At 41.5% G+C, this 23532-nt stretch overlaps 1 long non-coding RNA gene across 4 annotated transcripts in view; it reads left to right on the top strand.

The window, feature by feature from the left end:
* LOC136021509 (uncharacterized) overlaps nucleotides 1-23532 on the top strand; it is a 69808-nt gene that overhangs the window by 35652 nt on the left and 10624 nt on the right. Inside the window, exon 4 of one of the 4 annotated variants that reach the window (XR_010615799.1) lies at nucleotides 20067-21896. The exons of 1 other annotated variant lie outside the window; for it this stretch is intronic. This is a non-coding gene — a long non-coding RNA (uncharacterized LOC136021509). Of the gene's footprint in view, nucleotides 1-4230; nucleotides 5722-15149; nucleotides 16428-20066; nucleotides 21897-23532 lie in introns of those variants that run through there. 2 more of the 4 variants (XR_010615798.1, XR_010615797.1) reach the window with 2 other exon arrangements.

The following is a 23532-nucleotide window of genomic DNA, read 5'->3' as shown; positions in this document are numbered from 1 at the left end:
CTTATGTGCTGTTCTTAATTCACCTACTCATTTGAATAGTAAAGCTGCAGGACTTCACCTTTCTGATTTACACTGGCTCATTTTAAGACAGCTGAAACCTGCTGTTTAATGCATTATTGAAAGCTGTTCTTTATTTTTAAACTTTCCAGGAAGTTAAAAATAGACCTGATCCTTTTCTCTCTCTTAGAAATAAAGAGCAGATCAGAATTACGCATTGAACACTGTGTATAATCCATTGGTTAGGGATTACATCTGCTGAATGCATCAGTTAACTGAATCAAGTCTATTTATGTTTTCTTAATAATTCCAACTTGATTCTTGGCCGTTTCCTTGCCACCAGGATTAAGGAGGCAGTCAGTGCTCAGCCTAGCTTGAGTGTACTTGGTCATCACTGGATGTTGAGCTATGCATTCACTCAGTACCTGTAGACTGACCAGAGGTTTGAGTGGATGCTCAACAGAAATGCTTTGATTTTTGTATTAGTTGTGGGTCTCTTGATTTCTCAGAATATTCTGAGAAATTAACACAATATAGGATGAACATTTGCTTGCTTAAATCCTGCCCTCTTCTGCTTTGAACTGGATGTTGTTCAGGATCACAACCCCAGTTCCATCTCTATGCAGAGCAGTCTTCTTAACACCTTGCATTTCACCACGATGTACACAATAACTAAGAGGAGCAGGGGCAAAACTATCCCTGCGACCCTGAGCATCTTTGTTAGAGATTCATGAGAAAGACCTGCCTCACATATGAGAATGTATTCATGTATGAGAATGTACTCAATACTAAATCCATTTTTTCAGTTCCTATGAAAATGCACTATGCTGTTAGGTATTCACGTCTTAAATAATGCTAAGCTGTGTAAATGCAAGGGGGGGAAAAATCCAATCAGAGCCTAATTTATTACAATGAATTGTCAAAGAGCCATAGGGGTTTGTACGCAATGCTGTGAATAATTAATCATCACAGGTGGGATATTCAGAAGTGCCTGGGGGCTAGCTCAGCCCCACTCATACCAGGGAGATGGATGAGTGCTTTAGGAAATCTCATTGAAATACCAAAGATCAGAGCTAACCAAGGACTATTTTTCTACGGACGCCCTTGTCTGTGACCTCCTTTACTGGAATTTTGGGACCTGAAAAAATATCTTGCAGAAAACTTCATTGGAAAGATAATTCTTCATATCTGGGTCTGCGTTTCCTTTTTTTTTCTCTAAAGGAATCTGCTGAGAAATCAGTCAAAAAAGGGAAAAAAAATGAACTTCACCAAAGCTGTTTGTAGCTGATAATTTGGGATAAAAGTTATAACAATCACTCTTCACTCGCTCACAGAAAATGCCCCTTGTGTCCGGTGTCCATAGCATTTTCCTGTGCCATTACAGTGTTTTATTCCTGTGCTATGAATTCCAATGGGAGAATGAACCCAGCTCACATCTGTTTTGAAAGCCATCTCATGCACTTCAGCACCTTAAATACACCCAACTCCTAATAAAAACAACCTCTTCTTGACAGAGGGCTTGTTTGGATGGAGACATGCAAACATATTGTTCTAGGACAAGCTGCAGAGTGAATGTGTAATGAATGCTCCTTCTCCAGAGAAATTGTCCCCGTGTACACCTATCACTGAAAGTACAGGCTGAGCAAATGGTCCACCAAGAGATTCATGTTGAACACAGCAGGGGCAGAGGAACTCTTGTACTCACTGAATACCTCCTGCAGGATCATTGCTCACTAATTGGAAGGGCTGTTAGTGCTGGCTTTAGCATGCATCTCGGGTTCATATCCCATGCTCTAAAATGTAATCTCCATATGTGGAGTATAAAATGTTTTGTGTGTGGTAAGAATTGGTCTCTGGGCTTCAGCTTTTTCCACCTATAAAAGAGAACACTTACAAGAGAATGGAAAGGTTTGGGGAGGCGGGGGGGAAGGAACTTTGTTGTTGCTAGAATCTTTCCTACAAGGTGTTCCATATCCTATTGCTTATGAACCCTCTGATCTATATTTACAAATGGCCTTAAAATGGCAGGTAAGCAAAAATAGGGGTGGGTGAAAGGAATATTGCCAGCCACCTGGCTCACCAGCTTAGTATCAGGTTCAAGTCTTTTGACCTTGCATGGGGGGTGTTACAGCTCAGGGGGATTAGAGGGAATGAAAAGCACTAACTCAGCTTTCTCCACAGAGCAGGTTATATCCACTGTTACTATCAGCTGCAGTGCGATTGTCTGTTTCCTAATGGGGAGGAGTTGGCTGGGGGAATGGATGTGCTACCTGCTCACATAGTGATGGCTGCCTGCACCTCAGAGCTCCCTCTGGATTTCTGGAAGCAAATTCTGGAACAGTTGATGGAAAATCAGTAAGTTAAGAGCAGTGGCCACCATGTAAAAGCAATCTGGAGATGTGTTTGCTCCCAAATCTCTTCTCCCACCCTTACAGCTGACAAAGGGCAAAAGAGGTGTTGTGAGACTGAGGTTTTGTTCATCATTTCAAGAACTGTGTGAAGATCTCACTGATGGTCAGGTATAGAGCTTAATGCAGTGAACCCTTCACCAGTGCTTTGGTGGTCCGGGTTGATGGTACAGGGTCAGGGTTTCTCCTCCTGCTCAGCTGGAGAAGACCAGATCTGGAGTCCATCCCTACTCTCCACACATCCCTCTCATCTCTCCAAGCAGCAAGCCCTGCAGTTGCCTTTTGTTCTTGGAGTGACAAAATTCACTCTTGCTGCTGTGTGGAAGCCTTGAGCCAGCCCCGCTTCAGTTCTGCTCTGAAAGGGCAGGGGCAAGCAAAACCAGATTTGTAAATAGGCTGGATTGTCAGGGATTGTTACTGCAGCGTAAGGAAGACTGAGCGGGAGGTTAGTAAGGGGAATGCTGCGGCCAGTGCTCTGTTTATGCTAAGGGTTAAAGCACTTCAGTCCCCGCTGGCATGAGCCCATGGGATTTCTGGTCTTTTCCTGTTCCTGTGTAGCACAGCCACTGGATGCCACCACTTGTATTTGTAGAGATACCACCCAATAGAGTGAGCCCCAGCTTGTCACGCTTCTAAACGCTTGGTTTTGATTGCTTTTAAGACACATGTTTTGACCTATGTAAATTTTCCACTTTAAGCCAACTGATTCATGCTCATGCTACAGCAATTTTAAGTTCCCAGAAGCAGTGTAACCTATCACCTTCCAATAAACCTTAAGCAGTCCCAGCTGGAGAAGCTTAGGAAAGGTCTATACTGAGATGTAGTAGGCTTCAACTGTTGTGCATTGCTCTGGATCACAGAGCAGAATTCAGCTATTCTGCAGGAGGGAAATGGAAGGTTCCACTGTGGGGCTCTATGCAGAGGCTGAAGGACAACCAGGTTTGTCTAGATGTGGAAAGTGAACTGTGTGCTGAGTGTCTGGAGATGTTGAGACAGACTAGAGCAAGGACAATGAGCAGCATCAGTTGGAACATGCCTTTTTCAGTAACATCCTTTCCTGATAAGCTGCAAGTACCTATTTGCAGCAGCAGGTCTCTGCTGATTGAAAAATACTCAGAGAGCATCTCTTTGCTGCTGAAATTTCTCTTCTTGCCTGAGTTAAATAGGAAACTTTGAGATTGTTACATCTGAATTAATACAAATTGGAGTTGCTGTAAGTTTACACACAGGTGTTTTATGATCTGTCTCGGAGCAACTACTAGCTGGACACATAAATTGCATTGCAACTGATGTCTCTGACCCAGAACCGTGCTTGGGAAGGTACATCCAGCTGGAAAGCAGCTACAGTTTGAACATGATTTCCCCTATTGTAGCATGCTGGTTGCTTTTTTATATTCACATATTTTAAGTGTGCATGCTGAGAAGCAGCAGTGAAGTGTGACAGTATTTATTGCCATAAAGTCAAGGCAGAGAAGCAAAGAAAAGTGCATTTGAGTGCGCAGAGGTTTTGTGTGAACAAGTCAAACAGTTGCTCGGCCAGGAAGATAACCCTCGCAAACAGGCTGTGTATGGAAATATGGGTGTATGCAAGTGGGCTTCAACCCTTCTACTAAGCTGCAAATGATTAGGCCTGTAATGTTAAGTGGAAACATGTAACACAAAAATAACTGCTTAAAAATAAGCTTTCCAGTCTAGAGGCCCAGGATTTTGTATTTACAGATTACTTTTATAGATGCCATTTTCTCTTTCCAGTATTGTCTGTGTCGCTGGTAGGGGAATTACTCATCTACTCCTCAAAGATTTATTTGCTAATCTCTCCTAACAGGTGCTTTCCAGGCATATGCATCCCCATCCCCTTTGTTAAGATGCTCTGGATCTGCTTTTGGGACTCTTCCCCCATCTCTGCTCTTTAAAACCTGAGGCCAAAAATTTCATATCTGTCTGCCTACTTATTAGGTACCTAAATCTGTTTCATGTATCACGTGTAGAATAAGAACATGAAAGCATGCTTTGAAAGGGTGGTTGTAAAACTGAACTCGTGTTCTAGCAAGAGAACTATTTACAGAATGTAACAGCTTAAAGTCTGGCCAAAGTTACAAGATGGGTTTGTGGGTGCCACCTCCATAGGCTTCCTTTGACTTAAGTTTCTTTTTCCAAGCTTAGGAAAGTGGTTAGCGTTCTTTTTGAAAGTTCAAATTTGCTGATTCAGGACCTTTGGGGTAAGCAGCCATCAGTTCCCTATGAGAGAGGCTGCCATTGAGCTGTGTGCATGACCAAGAAAGCCCCTTGGCCATAAGACATTGTGACCCATGTTTGCTCCTTGGCTCTGTATTTCCTCTGCTGGTTCTCTGGGCTGCTCCAGAAGTCCACTCTGCAGCTGATCAGAAACCTTTGTACTTGAGAGGTGATTTTCTTTGTCACCGAGATTTTTCTTGTCTTTAATTCTGTTCTCCTTACAGATCAAAACTTCATTTCCATGATAGATGAGCTCCTCAGAACACTTCTAATGTTCCTTGTGTTTATTCACTTAGTGCTGCAGCACAGGGAGATGTTGTCCCAGATTTATAAGAGGGAAGTTTAAGCAATGAAAACAAATGGTCAATATCCTAGGCGGTTCTGTTGTGGAAAGCAAAATCTGAGTCTTTTCACTCCTTCAGAACTGCTCTTAATTGGTTGAATTACAGCTTAGGAGTTATACAGTCGGGGTGTGAATTAATCAAAATTAATGATCCAGTGATGGGCTGAAAATAAGATTCTTTGCATTAAAACCAAGTGAAGCTGACTGGGAAAGCATTTCCAGATCGCAGGGGAAAATAAAGCGGTAACATCACATGAAACACTGATGTTTTGTGCACTGTTACTTTTGTCTGGAAGGTCAACGATGAAGTCTCACACCGGCAGAGATCATGACATCTTTTAGAGTAAGAAACCCTTCAGAGGGGCTAAATGGATTGTCCAGACCCCACAGGTCAAACCACAGAAGTCAGTGCACCCCTGGTAAAGCTGCTGCAAGGACCAGGCTCAGGGGTGAAAAGAGGACCCTCTCTTTGCCGGGGGTCAGGGTAAGGGAATTGGAAACTAGACACTGATGGAACAAAATAACTGCTAGGTTGGAGATAAGTGAATAAAAATACTCTGCCAGCAAGCGAGGACAGCTGTGGTGCTACACCCAATGGCAGCTGTGGAAAAACAAGGCTGTAAAATAAATATACACATGGGGAAAGGTTAGGCAGGTCTTACTTTCCACCCTACTGTTACTGTAACCCATACAACACAACTTGTTTTTGGCTGTGAACAGAAGTACAGTGAGGGCTTAGCTGCTGGAAAGGATGGGTGACAGTTCAGGTCATTCAAGATTCACTGCTCTGGTCCATCTTTCTCTAGATTTCTCAGTGATTCCCCGCTGCAGGGACAGGGGGACTTTAACATCAAAGGAGGAGCAGTGCTGCGGTACTTCAGTATAACCATTGCCTTGATGGAGATGCTGAAGGGAAAGTGTAGCTGTTCTGGCTCCAGGTACTGGATGAGGTTAGGGAGAAGTCCCCAGCTAACTACCAAAAGTTAACAATAAAATAAGGATGTGCCTGTACTCATAATAGCATTTTAAGTGGCTGTAATATCTCAGAAGATGGTAATTTTAACTGCTTGCTGAAATCTTAATGGAATGTAAAATTCTGGCTAAAATATGGCAATTGGAGCGGTTTAGGTTTCTAAAAGGATAGGTTTTTCAGTCTGAATTTAAGCAGCTTTCTGTGGCTGTGAAAGTGGAGAATGCTGATCTCAAGTTGATCCTGCTCTTTGGCTTGGATATTATAGTGCAATGCAAAAGCTAAATGTAAAAATGATCAAAGTGATTCCCGTTATTTCACACATGGTTTTAACTCAAAGAAAATAATCCTTTGTAGGGATAATTTATAGGTTTGTCTTAATTGCATGTATTCTGTTCTCTGCAGAAAGTTCAGGATCCTCTAGAAGTTACCAGAATCTCATATTTTTCTATTATTAAATTTCTACAAGGTTTAAAAAAAACCCATCAAGTTTTTAGTACCCGCATCAATGCGAATCCTCTATTTTTGCTGCTACGGTCATACTGTTCTGTCCAAGGAAAATGTAAAAACTAATCAGTTTTGTCCAGAGCCTTAATTAACATAAGGAACTTGATGTTCATTCTTTTCCTACTTGAAGTGTGTGGTATGAGACAAAAGTAACTTGTCCCTGGTATAAAAATAGGACAATTGCATCTATCATGATGCTGTTCAAAGTGGGAGCATTGCGAGATGCTCTATGAACGAGCACTGCAGCCATGTCAGGTTAGCAAGCCCCCGTTAAGTGAGTTGCACAGATTTAAAGGTAGCAGCAGTGATGTTGCTAGTTTGTGAAGTTATTTGAACTCCTTGGGAAGTATTCCTCCTTATGAAGCATAATCAAGGCAAGAAACATCCAGCTGCAGAAGGCTTCCATATCCAGGAAGGACACACAGAACAACTTTGGCCATGCTTGCCTCTGGTGACAACTGATAAAGCATTTGACTCTTATGAGGTTTGTGTGGTCTAAATGTTAGGCGCTGTCTCTAAAATTAGTCGCAAATATTTGGGGTAATAGAAAATTACCAGAAATTGTAAGGATGAGCAAAGAAATCAGAAAATCCCAATGAAACAGCCTCACTCCTGTCCAATAGGATTGCTTCCCAGCAACAGGCTGGACAAGGGTCATTGCTCAAGCCTCCTACAGTCACTCTGCGGTTATTATTAGTGCACTGTTGTTGGTGCTATTTAAGAATTTCCACTATACCAAATGGTAACTTTAGTCAGCATTGTCAGAAAAAATACCACCTATAAACTATTTTAGACTTAAGCACATCAACAGTTACTAATACAGCGCTTTACAAGGCTCAGTCAGTTATGGAGCTAAGCTGTCTGTTGGTAAAATAAAACCACGCACAATATTTAGCCTGCAACTGTGCACTTACAGCATATAAAAAGTTACCTAATTTTCCATAGGGAGAGGGAGATTTTTGTGCTGTAATTATCAGGTGGCTTTTGTGCTTGCAGAAATGTACTTGCTGCTTTGACAAATGCGTTTTAATAAGATCGAGTGTTGAATATCTGACAAATGTTTGTCCCATTATAATTCTGATTAGTTTCATGTGTGTGAAAACAAGCATTATATTAATGAAAAGTCGTGCTAAGTACAAGTGATGTTTGTGTAAAAATTAATACCTACCATTATGATAATCAAAGGCAAATAACTGGGCAAATATATAAACTCAGTGTCAGAAAGAGAAATCAAACATAAGAAAATTAAAAATGACGTTTTTACAGATGCAGTAAAGTCACTCTAGTTTGATTATTTAACTGTTAGAAAAATGGATATTGGCAATTCCAATCAACCTTTAAAATTTCAGATCTGCCTAATGACAGAACTATGACAAATGTGTCTGATGAGGCTGGTACTCAATAATACTGCTTACAGTGAAGTTTGCAGATGTTATGGCCAAGACCTAATTAAGAGGTTGTGATGAAGAGGTTGTATGTGAGCCCTGACCCTACATTCACTGAAGTCTATGATAATCCTTCCATCAAACCCTGACTGGTACTCGCTCATCCTCTGGAGATGAACTGCTACATTCCATATGCAGTCCACTCCTTAACTGCACTCTTATGGGGAAGACCCTGTTCTGGTGGCTTTTTAGAGTTCCCAACGTTAACGAAGAGCCATCAGATGATTAATTAAAATTGTCTAGGATCGCTCTGTACTGTACATGACATCTTGTAAGCATAAAATCAAATTGCTGGCATTTCTCTTCCAGCAATCATTGGAGAGTGATTTGGACTAGGCTTTCCCCCTGCCAAATCCAAAGTTGCGGAGCCTTACTGTTTTGGCCAAGAGTACAAACAATTTCCATTGTGCAGCTCAAGCAAAAAACACATACAAAGCTGTTGAATCTTTCACTTTTATGTGTTTTCATTTGGCACAGGGAAATGTAATCATTAAACAAATCTGTTTAACAGGTCAACTTTGATGTATCTTAGCAAGTAAAAGCCATGGTTACTGCATGTATATCTTGAGGAGTGTGAACCAGCTCTTAGAACAAAGAACAGAAAGCTTATGCTAGGCATGGAGGCTGCCAGTGAGGTATTTTATAGCCTTTCAGTGTCTTCCAATACCTTTGAAAGGAATTTCTATTCTTTATAATGTACCTCTTCCTAATTTACCTTTGGAATTGCCTTTTGCTTTATTAAAGTAAAAGGCTTTTCATTCCATTGCGATTAGTCTCGGGGCAGGTCAACATGATTTATTGAAGGCAGATACAAGATCATCCTACTTCTTGCTCCAGCCAAAAGCCACGTAGGCCTATAGTCATCTGGGTTTGGGCTCAGCATTGTGCTGCCAGCAGCTGCATGGTGTACATTTTGATCTTGCCTTAAAAGACAAGGGGACCTCTCTCACACCTTCAAACCATAAAGCAAATCCCATTACCTCAGGTGTTCACAGTTAGCATCTTCTAGGTTCAGTGCTATCATCTGTCAGGTTCTCTTGTCTGCAGAATGTGTTATAATGTGTTATGAGGCTGTTTTTAATGGGGCATAGGGAGTTAATGGTGTTAGTTTTGTACGGGTGTGATAACTTTGAGAGAAGACACAAAAGAAGGTGGCCTAATGTGCTGCCAGTGTTGTGGGTCCATGTTTCTCACAAATCTCTTTTGCAGCTCTTCCCTCTTAATGAGTTACAAAACCTACTAATACACTTTCTCTCATTTTTATTACAAGCTCTAAGTGTCCAAATATTTCCCCATCTGAATTGTGACTGTACAATACGATGCCGTTCCAGTCCAGTAAAACTTAGCATTTATGACATTCCAAAAGCTGTTGCCTATTAGCAGTTTCTCAAGCTTTGGGGTGTTTTGCAACACAACAGTCTAACTAATGATTGAGGGGAAAACATTATCATGTGCTGACATTCCAAGCTATTTTATAAGCCACTTTTATCTCGGACACCCTTTTCCTCCTTGCCATGTTAGTCTAAATCTGCTCCATCCACTACTGCTTCATTGAACCGTTTCTGTGGTTGAGCCTAGAGGTCCTCCTTCAGCTGCTTTGGGAGGCAGTGGATCTTCCCTCTTGCAGGGCATGCACTGCTCATACACCAAAGGTAAAAGGAATTCAGCTTATAGTAACTCCTTACTAGTTGTCCTTACTGCATCAGAATTATCCCCAGGGGCACCTTTACTGGCACACTTAATGTATATTGAAGGAGTAAAAACTGGCTGGATTTCTGGTGTGCAGAAGTGATGACACCACTGCAGAGCTGAACTGGAGTTGGGATGTCTAGGTCTAAATATATCACAGCCTCCTGCCTGTACTGCATGGCTAGGGATGCCTCTGCAGTAGCAGTTGCATGTTCAGAGGTGTCTTATCTCCTAGGCTGATGTAAAATCTCTGCTGTGTTAGCACGCCTTGGCTGCTGCTTCTGAATGGAGAAGCTTAATCACAGTGATTGAATTTCCTTTGTGTAAGTGCCCCAGAGAAGTGTCTCATGGCCATGTAAGTAGTTGGTGATGAGCAGGGAAACCTCTGGGGTCCTACGTATGAAGCAGGAGAACCCAGATAACCATTTCCCCCTAATGAAGGAGTAGGAAATCTGGGGGAGTCCCAGGCTATAAAGAGCACAGGAATGACATCGTCATAACTGTCTTTAGAGATTCTGCTGCTGCTTGTGGATACTGCGGAATAGTTTTGGTTTTACCACGGGTATGTGGAAGGTGTGCCACAAATTCAGTTTTCGTGCAGGGTATTTATACAAGCTGGATCCCTTTGAGGATGCAGCTGAGCTTATCTTTGATATCTGAGCCTGGTGACCTCAAAAATGAGCAAAACTCAACTGACACCTCTCCACACCAAGCTGTGGAGCTGCAGGTACATGCTACAGCAGCGCAAAGTTAAAAGCTGGCCTCAGTTCCTCTGATGTTTTCCTAGTAAACAGCTTGTCAGCTTGCAACAAAGACCAAACTAGTTAAAAGCTCACATCATTTGGTCTAGCTTTTAACAGAAACAGCCAGAATTACCTTTAGCTGAGCTGGGATTTATCTGTACCCTTACAAATGAAGCCCAACTCTATTATTGAATTGAAACTGAGTTCCCAGAGGTGAAGAGAAACATGGGAACCCAACTGAGCTCTAGTAATGTGCCCCCACTTCCACTATGCAAACAAAGCTGTGAAGTAATTTAGCAATGTTTTTGTTTCCTAGTTGATTTCCTTAATTGCATCCAAGGAAAGTTAGGGAATCCAAAGTGATACTTGCTTTTGACAGTGTATTAATGGAAAGTTTGAGGCAGTGGAAAGTAATTTGTTGGGGTTTTTTAATGTCAGTGATATTTACAATTTGCCAATTCACTGACATTCTCGACAATTCCTATACATGCCAATAAATACCAAACACTTGGATACAAGACATGAGAATAGCATAGTAAAAGAGATAGGGATCATTTAATCTCTGAGCCAAGCCTGTTACCTTTAAGAGAGATTGATCATTCTCAGGACACATCAACTATTTCTGTGGGTAAAAGTTTTATAAAGACTATTGTCTTGTTAAACTATGGAAGAGCAGAGCTTGAACTCTCTCTTAGAGCTGTACAGCTTTGGACGGATACTTTTGTTTATGGTTATACACATGAGGCCAAACCACTGTGACTTCAAAAAGGATTTTCAGAAGAAAATAGAACTCTCATTCATTCATTCCAGAAATTAAATTTAAAAATAATTAAGTAAATTGAAAAATAAGAAATTATTTCTGCATTGTTGTATGTTCATAGTTTCCAGTGTTTAGATGTTAAAATTGTGGTCGTTTTTCTTGGTGGCTGACTAAAGAAAGAATGGAGAAAGGGGGGCAAAAGGTCCAAAGGGGATTTAATTAAAGTATTAAAAGTTATGAGGGGCACAGCTGTCTGATCACTTCATTGTCCCTCGGGGGAACAGTCAAAGGGTCAAGATTAATGACAGATACATTTAAAGCATGTCAAAGGAAAAATATCCTGCATGTTTAAGCAGCCTTTGGAATTAACGGTTGCAGGAAGCCACGTGAGTGCATGGTATAACTTGACTTTTTAGAGCTGGATCACTTTATAAACAGTAATAGCTAGGAGGCAATATTTATATCTTGATGCTTGACAGCCTTAAGCTGAGTGATGGTGCTGGATTTTAATGGTGCTAAAGTCTTCGACTCTTCTTGGCACAAACAAGTGGGTATTGCTGTCTGAAACAGCTGAGCCCTATCCACAGATAAGTCACACATCTAAATGAAACATGAGCATGTATGTAAATTAATTGAGGATTCAGGTAAGCAGATCATTCATCTTTTGAAAGAGTAACTGATGAGTTATAGGAGCCCGAATCTCTTCTACTCAGATTGAAGCATGGGTGCTCTTCTGGGTCACCATAAACACTTTGTACCTGAATGTATGTGTTGTGTATGTTTTATAGGTTGTGCATGGCTGCCACAACTATACAAGGAAAAAGAAATATGTGAAGGAAAAAACCCAAAAGCCCAAACCCAAAGTAAAGCTCTGAAATAGTCTGTATCTCTAAGGCTAATTCCTGTTGCAGCTATATTGTACATCCTTCATGAAAGACTTGAATTCTGGCAAAAGAAATCCCATCTATTCAATCTTTATTGCTTCTGTATCAACATTATAGCAATTAATGAAGGGGGAACCTGCTGGAGTGAAGGTATTTGCCAGTGGTGAACAGTCTCACCTAGCACAGCTTATTGATGCAAAATAGAATGTGCTCCTCAGGCTCATTTTGTAATCTTGTTTGGCCCCTGAAGAAATGCTGCCTGTTTCCCATCTCTCTTCTGCTAGCCAGGGATTGTGAGTCAGTCCCATGTTCATCTATTCTTAGTCTATTAAGTCAAGAGTGTGAGACTTGCAAGTCACAGCGAAAAATGACAAAATGCAGGAAAAATTCCTTCCAGCTCTTCCAAGGGTTTGTTCTTTGCTCAGCCCTCTTCTATTCTCTCATACTCTTGGCATTAACGTCACTTTCAGAAATCATATCCTATGTTAGCCCTTCATATGTTTTTCTTCTCTCTCCTTATGCCTGGCTATTTTTGTCATCCAGCCATTCAGCAGAACTACGGTCTCTGCTCCTCCAAGTGTCATTGCTATTGTGGATCCCTAATTTCTATCCCAGTAGTCTCCACTGTGGCATCCACTTGCTGAAGACCTGAAGCAAAATGAGTGATGTTTTCTTTGCTCCCCAGATACCTCCTCAACTTCTGGATGCACCAAGGATGCAACTATGTCTTCCCCCCCCCCCCTTCTAAGGTACACAGTGTACTGCTGTCCTTGTATTCAGGATCTGGTACCCAGACACCAGCCCCTTCTTCAAGAGCCTCAGCAGTCATGACACTACCTTCAGGCAAATAACTGAACAACTTGCATAACAAAGCTCTTACCACTTACACACACTGAGCAACTCTGCTTATGGGATCAGACCTACTTGTGTCTTCCCCACTCTTCAATAACTTGGAAGGCAAAGGAGTTATGCAAGTTCATATGAAGTCCCAACTGCCTTTTATTAAAGTTATGCTCTTTTGTTTTTCTGTTTAAGATTAGGAATGGGCAGGAGAAATTAAACATTTAAATCAAGTATCCTTTCAAAACGCTAGCCAAACCCGCAGTGGGCTTGTTTCAAGTGTATTGAAGGTTTCTTCTTGAAGTATCCTGGCAAACAAGAGCATCAAAGTATTAGCGGTTATATTTGAATTGGAGTTGGCTGAGAGTTTGCAAATGTGAGCAAAATCAGTGCAAGCCACTGTTAGTGTGTGTACTACTGCCAGGTTGCAATGAAAGCTCACGGCCAGTGCCTTTGAAGCTTACCTTAAACATTCCCAAAACTGTTGTCTGCGACCTAGAAGTTTGATGCAAGTTGCAGGCTGAGATACAATGCCATATGCCTGACATGTGCATTTACTCCCTGAATCCTCAGATAAATGGAGAGTGGACAATAGGAGAGCAAAGACAATTTTCTCTTGCCTCTATCAGACTGTAACCTTCAAGGAGAGGTACAGGAGGAGATTAATTACAATATACCATGAACAATTCTGGAAGGTTGTAACAATGGAAAACAAAGGGCTTAATATGTCAGCTGCTGCAAATTAATAGGGTTTCACTAAGCCAATAGACTCCTGCCACCATAGCACCAGCTGGGGAAGGACCTGGCCCTCTATCTTCCACTTACATGAGTTAAGAAACAGAGAGATCCAGTAACATGCCTCTCTGCTGAGTCAATAGAGTAAGAACCTTTCTTTCCATGTGCATTAGTTTTGCAGCTATGGCAACAGTGTATGCGTGAGGAAAGGGAGCACTTAAAATAGGCTCCTGCTCCTAGTTGGAAAGAGCTGACAGCAAACACGTGTGGTCACCCGAGAACAGAGAGGGAGGCAGGGTGCTATTCTCAGCCTCCCTTCGGGTCATCTCCCCCTGGCTGGTGGAGGCTGTAAGCAGGGAGGTTGGATGCACCCGGTCACAGCAGCAGCTTTGGTGTGCTTCAAAACCTTCACCAAAGCTTTGAGGTTTCCTCTTCCATGCCCCTTCCCACCATGCTGTGGCTCATCTGTGAGCAGGCCAGGACTTGTTTATCATCAAGGGACTTGTATGATGCTGGTCCATCGTGAAGGGAGTCACTCATGACTGGCAAGCAGGCTGGTCTCTTCCACAGGAGTATTGCAAGGTCAAGACAAACCTAATTGCACAGTAACTCAAAGGCGTAGCAGAAGGCCTCCTGTACTGAGTAGGACACTAGCATGTCCTCCTTCCAACTCGAGCTCTACTACGCTGTTTCAGAGAGAGGGGAAGGCAAGGAAAGTGGAAAATAGTAGCTTTGGCTCATAAGCTGTAACCTGTTTTGGTCTCTGTTAATTTGGCATTGGCTGTATTGTATGCTATTATTAGGCTCTCTATTCCCCTCTGCAACAAATTAGGGCTTTCACATCTGCCTAAAAATAAAACTTTCCTGTCTGCTGGCTAACTAGCAAAACCAGAATGCAGCATATGTGTAATAAAGATGCACAGCTGTTCTGTCTATGAACTCAGGAACGTGTCGGGGGGGGTTTGTTAAGGAGATGGTGGGTGCCCGACAGGGAGAAACAGTATTGCCAAGAAACTGCCAGACTTAAGGCGTTGTAGAGAGATGGTTACAAAAGGTGAAATCAGAAGGAAACATCCAGAAAGATTAAAGAATTGAACTAGGAGAATGTCATCTTGTTTTAGTTGGTTCTTTAAGCTCGTCCAGAAAGGTGACGTTCATGATTAAAGAGGAATCGTCATAAGGGAAAGTGTAATTCTCTTAGAATTGTGTTAACTCCCTGAGACCCCTAAGCTTCTGAGCGTTTGCAGCTCTTGCTTTCTGCTCCTCTAGTCCAACAGCTTGTATTATACTTCACACCATAGCTGTGACTCTGCTCACCTTTTGTAGACAGTCCCTATGTGTGAAGCAGCATCTGCTGCGATGACCAAGAGAGGAGATGGCTCCTGCAGGCACCTATAGCTGGGGCTGCACTCCAACCAGGCACAGCTCCCCTCTGCCCCTACCTGTGAGCTAGAGAAAAATGTGCATCACTGGCGGCTTGCCATTAAAGTAAGGCCACATTAAATATATATATGTATATAATGTTAAAGCATTTCATTGCATTTCTTCTTCTAAGCAGCCACTATGTTTCATTGCATTTCTTCTTCTAAGCAGCCACTATGTGACTTTTCACCTTGCTGAAGACATGGAGCAAAAGGAGTAGGATCTCCAGCACATTGTATTGTTGCAGCAACCATGTGCTTGGTCAGACTTTTATGATCTCCAGACTGCTGCTTCTGCTGTTCAACGTGCTCCTAGCAATGACTGGGTGACATGTAATACAGTATGTGTGTTTCCATTCTTTCCGTGGCTCAAATAGGCAGGCATCCTCAAGAGAGCCGGTTTGAGCTGGTTGAGCTTTTTATCACCTGACACATTTAGATACGCTCTTTAGATAAGATTAGCTAATGAATTTCCTCTGACACTGGTATTTACTCTGTCTCTGCATTAGTTACGTTTTTGTGTTGTGGGAGCCTTGCTTTGCTCTTTTCCATGCTGGTTGCCTGCATGATGTATGAATACTGAAGGCTGTTATGCAGGCAGTAAGCAATTTTTTTTTCCCCTTCCAGAAATCAGTTAAATAGAAATGATCTGTTTTACATTTGCATCTGGCCCCAAAGTAACAGCATAGAATTGTTAACTAGCAGAACAATGGGTTGCAAAGCATTTTCTTGTTTTTGAGATAAAAGAGGAAAAAATGTGTTAATCAGATTAGTGTAAAATGTTCTTACCATGTTCATTCAGATGTGTTGGGGCCATAGTAATTAGTCCTCTTAATTCCTTATTTTACGTACGGGAAATAGTCATCTCCGAAGGTAGGAAAACCTGACTCCAAGGTCACTCAGGGTATCCTCTCAAAACTCTTTCCCCATCAACAATGTTTTCCTGGTACCTGGAGGATTTTCCTGGGAGGAATCAGTGGAGTCCAGACTCCTGATTACCAGATACAGAGTCAAGCTACCAGACCATGCAAGAACAAACCCCAGACATAACGCTCTCATTTGTCTCCTTTTCCTCTGAATTACATGACATTTCACAGCAATGACTGCCAAACTTTTTCCACTCAGACTTTAGCACTGGTTTGGTGACAAACTTGGTAAGATTAGCAATTTTCCATGTCTTATAAAGGAAAAACTGGTTTTGAAGCTGACTAAACCTTTCCATTCAAAGATGCATTTTCAGGGCTTTTTTACAGCTTTGTGAACCATAAACCTTGGTTCAGGGATGATGTTTTCTAGGCCGAGAATCCTCATCCTTACTAGACACAATAGCGTTAGTAGGACCCTCATTCATGGCTCCTCCTGGCTGTTGTCGGTCCCCTCATTTAGTAATTCCTTATGCTGGCTTTTATCTCGCATCACGCTTCCATGCCTTTTGAAAGTGCATGACCAAGACAGCACTCATCAAAGAGGGGAAAATCCTGCATATTAAAGTATTTGGGTTTTGCAAGTTGAAAACAAAACACTGAATAATTCATGCTTCTAATCAAACATGTATCCTTGTGCTTGCAAGCTTTACATTTGAAAAAGAGGGGTTTCTTGCTGAAAACAATGGCTTTAAGTTCATTAAAACTTAACATGCAAAAACATGAAGTTCCAGAGCCCTGTTTTCATGTGCTGAATTGTATTTGCAGAACCAGTCCATTTTTCAACTAAGAAAAACATTTTTGTCTGAAAAATATTGATCTGTGCTAATGCCAGACATTGCCAACTATGCCTTGTCTTATCTCTCCTGACTTCCCTACCTTTCTGATGATAGAGAAAGCAGCAGCTTTCCCTCTTCCTGATGAAGATCTAGCTTTCTGAGCCAATGTCAATAGCGCTACTAACATGCTATTTTCCACACACAAAAAAGAAGTTTCAGAGCTTTATTTGATGTTGGTGAATGTGCATAAGGGCAAAAGTCAGATTACACAGGTATAAAGTGGACAATAACTGATTTTTGTTCATAAACTTAATATTATAGTAACTACCAAAGCTTAGCAGCCGGGTAAAGAAACAATATCATGAACTGAATCTGTATTTGCAATAGATTTTGAAAGGCTGCTATTAACATCTATTAATGCAGGGTATAAAGAAAATCACAGCAGTGACTCATTCATGTTCCCTGAGTCCTGAGTGTTTTCGGTAGGAACGTCCTGCCTTGGACACAGCTCCTGCTGTGAGAGAGTGAGGAACAGGTTGTGACTCAGCACAGAGGAAGATCTGTACGAACTTCCCTGTGCTGAATCAGAGAACCTGATGAGAAGAAAACTGCTTTGCACTGACCGGCACTAGGGCTGGGAGCCTGTGGGGATTTAAGGAGTCCGGCTTTGTAGTGCAAAGCAGCACTGGCTGAAGATGATGGACTTTTGATAAGTGCATGTAGTGACAGGATGGGGGAAAGACTTCAATCTGCTAAAAAGGAAGGTTTAGAGTAGACATGGAGGAAAAACTTCTTCCCTGTGAGGTTGCTGAGGCGCTGGCACAGGGTGCCCAAAAAAGCTATGGCTGCCCCATCCCTGGCAGTGTTCAAGAACAGGTTGCTGGATGGGGCTTGGAGCAAGCTGCTCTAGTGGAAAATGTCCCTGCACATGGCAGGGATTGGAACTGGATGAGCTTTAAGGTCCCTTCCAAGCCTTAGTATCTTCCCATCCTGCAACAACTTCCCTTATGGGCCGCCTCCTGGTGTAGGTTTTCCTTGGCTTTCCACCGGCACACACTGTGTTCCTGTGCCTCTGGGAAATGTATGTGGAAAAGACTGAAGCGGTTCAATAAAGATGGAAACAGAACTGAATCCAACCCCCCTGAAAAACTCCCTTTGTAATACACAGTTGAATCGAGCTCTTTGGCATGTTTGACATAAATATTGCCCCACATTCCTTTTCATGATTTTATCTCCATCAATAAAAAAGTCTGTAGGGATCTATAGGAGGGATGGAAGTTTCTGAAATAATAGCATTCAAATAGCTTCAAAGCAAAAAAAAAACCAAAAAAGGTCAATAGAAAATCCCTGTTTTTCATTGGGGGCGGGGGATGAAAATAGATAAGAGGCCTGGATTTCAGAGGTGAGATCTGTCTGTCAGCTAAAAGCTGCTCCATTCCAGTGAAACAACATAAGTAGTGGGAAGAGTTATATTGCCCATTTGCTCTTTCTGACAATATCCTTGGAGATGGATTGGCTGGAGCACGCAGTGGAGCGCACAGACCTTGCTCTGCTCCATTTGATGCTTCTTCTATCAAAACAAACCTCTTGGTTCTCCAGCAAGACCTCCTCACACTGTCTCCATCATCACCTTACTGTTATTCAAATACTTGGGCTGATTTACATTTCCAAGTGTCTTTAGACAGTTATTTCAGGCTGTGTTCCTAATTATTCTTTTAATGGCAGTATTATCATGTTATAGCTGTATTTGTTTAAATCCTGGCTGACTTTACAGGGGTAGTTTTTTAAAGGAAGAAGAAAACAAAAATCATAATCAGGATACTTGCTAGCTTTTTTTGGCATAGATGCCAATCCAGTTTAGCTGGCACAGAAGTGAGAGAGAGCTCTAGGATTATGTGCTCCTTTATTCACCCAAATCATCACTGGTTTTTATTGTGTGATGTTTCACCTATCTGCTTTGTAGTTCATAACCCAGCAGAAGAGAGCAGGGCCTCGCTTTTTCTTCAAGCTCTGAACGCATCCTTTCTGCTCCTCAATTAAGACAAGGGGAATCAAGTGGAACGGACGAATCAAAACCTATAGAAACCTTCACCTATGCTTTACCCTGATGGAAAGCTGTCTCAACATTGTCATGCTTATATTTTACTCTCCTACTGTGGAATGAGGACTGTACTTAGGATAGCAAGTATTTTCCTGAATAATTTAAATTACTACTTGTGGGATTTTAGCTCTTGAGCAGGCTTAATGGGTGATATGAACAGGTTATAACTAATGATGATGCAGATGGTGCATCTCCATGCTTGTTTTCCATGCCTTTTTGTTATTGGGCATCCTGAGGCTTTGTCTGAGTAATGTCGAATTAGGCATTTTCACAGCCAACAGACTGTGGATCTGATCCAAAATGGTGCTTCCTGAAGATGACAAGGATAGTCACTGAGCACAAGAGAAACCGGGCATGGAAGGAGATGGATAGGGAAAAAATCATGTGTTAGAATGCCAATTTGGGAAAGCTTTCATTGAAATAAGTAGGAAAGACGTTGGGTTTATCTCGACCAAATGCAGATCGTCAGCCTGTTTTGCTCATGTCCCCTAAACCTTTCATTTTCAATAGTCTCGGCCTAAGTGGTTCCTGTAAACTAGACTTTGGAATTGAAACCAGCTGTGGCATCAGACTGGTGCTTGTCCTTGCTTTTGGGGAATTAAGTTTTGTTCAGGTATCTCCTTTGATTAAATGGAAGCAGCTGGGAAAATGGTCCATATCCTAGCTCAAAAGCTGAAGGGATGTACAGGGATGGCAACAGTTAGCACAGTCCAGCACCTGCCTCATCACAGTGACTTTAAAAGCACTACTGTGATCTCCAGCCCAGCCAGAGAACATGGGAATAAAAGAAATCCCACTCTCAGACCTTGACCAAAATCCTCCCAAGTTCAAGTTTACATTCTTTAACTTGTAATGCTGGCACTGCGAGGGCTGCATGCACAAAAGGAGAAAATCAAGAAGAAATGAGAGATGGAAAAAGCGTGTTTAAGCCACAGCTGTTTCCTCCTTCCTTCAAAAAATGATTTAAGCACCTTATAACCAAAGGGAGAAAAAATGTTGGGTTTCGAAGTGAAATATGTCCTGTCAAAAAAGCTGCTATAAAATTGCCCATTATTATTCGGTAAGATAATCTCTCAGAATTATTGCTTAATGATTTAGGATTTGGGTTTTTCTCAACCAATCATTCTCAAAATTTCCATTACAGAGAGAAAGAAACTAGGCATTGGTGACAGCCCTTGTGAGAAAAATAGGAACAGTGAGGAAAAAAGCTGGGGCTTTTGCTTACATATAGTGCTTTGTCTCATAGATGGGAAAAATACAGTATAATCAACTGCTTTTGTCAACAGTTAAAGATGGGATGAGAGCACCTTTCCACCTGAAGAATGTGAAGTGCTTGGCTAAGGTTCATCCTCCCCAGTACTACATACTTAAGTCAGTCAACTAAAATAGAAGAAGGAAGAAGTGAGGAATTCATGGTTTAAGCAGACTGAATCACCCTCTAGGGAAGCTCCTCTTTCTCCGTCTACCTGAAACCCTAAAATGAGCATGTTCTTAATGCAGGAATCACACCTTGGTCACAAAATCAGGTGGGACAAAAGCAAGATCAAATCTTTTATAGACAAGAGTACGGATCTGGAGGCAAAGCTGGTTTTAAGCAGTACCTGAATTCTGTGCATCCCGCTGCTGCAGCCTTGCACTCACTCATACGCTGCTCCCTGTACAGCTCCAAATGGGGCTGGGGAAGCAGGTTATTGTGGTGGTAGGCACTATTTCTTATTTATGTTTTGGCTCTTTCTTCTTGCTTCACTTTCAAGCCTTCTCTAAGTTACTGCTACTTAAAAGATGGCTTCTGGGAAGTGTTTAAAGCTGCTTTATCCTCCGGGGGGGGACAAGAAGTAAATATAGTTAAAAGAATAAGCACTACTTTTAAGACCTGGTGAGGCTGGTATTTGGAGCTCTGCCTGAAGCGTTTTATCCTACAGCAGCTGCATCAAGCTAAAGGAGTGGAAAGGACCTACTGTGATCCTAACAATGATATAGCAGCATTGCTCCTTAGGCAAATAAAAGTATTTTGGTCTGAAAAATGAGTAGGCTTAGTATGGAAACAAGTAGAGAAGAATAGATGTTTCCAAAGGCCCCAGTTCCAAAAATACATATTGGAGTACACAAATGTGTGTATTTCATTTTGCAAGGTATCTCAATGCATAAAGCCAAGTATATGTGGAAATAGTCACCAAATGAAGGTCTAAAACAGAATTTAAAGTACTTGAAAAAATCTACAACAGAAAAAGAACTTGGAATTGTAAGGCATTGCTGCTTAGAATAGGGGACCTATGTCAAAACACCTGCTTATCAATCTTCAATTGAGCTTATGCATGAGACATAGGACATCAGGTATTAACAAAAATAGACAGGTTGGAAATAAGAAGCAGATGGTCACCCAAAAGCTCTTGTCTTGGAAAATAAATGAGAGGAAAGAAAAGCCAATTGACTAGCAGTGACTGTTTTATATACAGTAATCTGGTCAGAGAGCTGGAAATAGTTGACAATTAATTGAAATAACACATTGCAAATTGTCACTGTTATGATGAAAAACCTTCGGGGGGGAAAAATGCTGTTTGGTCTGGAAATTTGGATTGTACTAAAGTCATTGTAAGGAAAAAATGTAACCCAACTGAACCCAAATTTCCACAGAAATTTCCCACCCAAAACACTTGCAGGGACTTGAAGTACAAGTTGATATTTCATGGTAGGCTTTTTAACCATCAGGACGTGAAGGTGTCCTTTATCTGACTACTTTCTTTTTGGGGAAAAGGTAGTAAATCTTATTTGAAGTTAAATAAAACTGCCTGAGAACCTTAACTCCATCAGCACTGATCACTGGTGTTCTCCTATCAAAATCCAATGTGCAAAAATAGTTCACTCCAGTTCAAGACTTAACCTCGTTTCTCCTTCACGTAGGACACTTATCAAAACATGGCAGTCAGGCTAAACAAGCTCACTTATAGGATATGTTCTCCTTTATCTCCCTCGTAAATAACTCCTTTCTGCACTGGAGAAAAAGGAAAGAGGGGGAGGGAAATGCCACCCACAATGAGGCACGTAAGCAACAAATCAAAGCAATGTGAAATTTCCACTTGCCTCTATTTTAGCACGTGTTCAAGAAGGACAAGCGAGGTTGGCTGGGGGGGGGGGGGGGGAACAAGCCTGCGTGTATGGAATTCTGTTGTCGCTGCCACTCGTGCAGTATCAGAAATTCCAAATCAGCAGGAGAATTAGTCACAGAGTCGCAGACTTCCTCTCGTCTTTGCGCATTGTGCAGCCTTGAACGCACGTTAAGCTGGGTTTGCCTCCAAGCCGGCAATGGCCAAAGCAGAGGGCACTTGTGCTTCCAGCTCCCCAAGGAACGTAGCAAAGAGGGCAAGGGGGAATTGAAAATAAACTTAGAGAGAGAATAAACAACCTGGCTGCAAAACCTGTTTCTTGCATCCCAATGGGAATTGCAGATACCTTCCTGTTACATGCTTTCCACATCTGCAAGGGCCATACTTTGAAGTCATTAGAAAATATTTCCTCTTATCTTGAACAGGTTCTGATATAAGCCATCTATTTGTTAATCCTAACTGTCTTTTTTAGCTGGGCAGACTCTTCCTGCAAGATCTTGTGATTCCTGCACTTTGTGAAGGAGGAATTATAGTGAATTATTGTGAATAAATGTGAATTAGTGTGAATAAATGTGAATTAGTGTGAATAAATGTGAATTAGTGTGAATAAATGTGAATTAGTGTGGATAAATGTGAATTAGTGTGAATAAATGTGAATTAGTGTGAATAAATGTGAATAAATGTGAATTATTGTGAATAAATGTGAATTATTGTGAATAAATGTGAATTATTGTGAATAAATGTGAATTATTGTGAATAAATGTGAATTATTTCATGATATGCGTGTCAGGGTTGTGGTAGGAAGGTATATTCCAAAGATAAAGTGTACATCATCTTTCTTAGGGAAAATGTGTGCTTATTAGCAGCAAAAAACAACTATAGATGTGTGAATAGTGAGTGGGTAATAGAGGTCTGCACAGCAAATCAGGACCTTGGACAATCTGGGCAGGGGCTGAACCATTGCTCTTCAAGAATTCCCAGCTGCATTTTCTGGACTAATCAGTCCCACTCTTCTTTCTGCATCTAACTTTGACCTGCATCTTCTGAAAAACCTTTCTGGTTTATTCCATCTTGGATAAGAGAGCTCTGTTAAACTTGGTTGCCTCCAAAATTTATTGCATCAGATTTTTGTCCATGTTATAAAGCCCAGAATCCTAAGCTGCTCCTTGCTATGACATGAAGTCAGTGGGAGTTTTACTACATTACATTACTTCAAGGAGAAACAGGTTTTTCATCTGCCTGTGCTGTATGATTTGCTATGAATAGATGTGGTGTTGATGAAAGAGAGGCAGTAATAATGACAGTGAAAGGTAAAGAGAACAGCTTCCTCTTCATAGCCTGGTAAAAGCGCTTCATTCCTATCTGTGTTCTTCCTTATCCAATAAATATGTACACATATTTGCTCATCTTTGAATCTCTAACTGGGTCTTAAATGTAGAAGATAAAGCTATGTTATCACTTGGCTGCAGTTAATGAGAAAATGGAAGTGCTGCAAAGCCTAAAGTAGTAATATGCTGCAATATGATGCACAGCATGTTCTCATAAGTCTGCGTGACACAACGGGTGTGATGAATTGTTGCATTATTACGCAGTGATTGTTTTGTTACTGGCAGGGGTGAAAGCAAAGAAAGAGCCATTGACCTTTCCT

This window comes from Lathamus discolor, chromosome 13 (assembly GCF_037157495.1).
Source record: "Lathamus discolor isolate bLatDis1 chromosome 13, bLatDis1.hap1, whole genome shotgun sequence".
NCBI lineage: Eukaryota > Metazoa > Chordata > Aves > Psittaciformes > Psittacidae > Lathamus > Lathamus discolor.
Note: the sequence above shows the minus strand (reverse complement) of the source record. Positions and strands in the feature narration are given on the sequence as shown.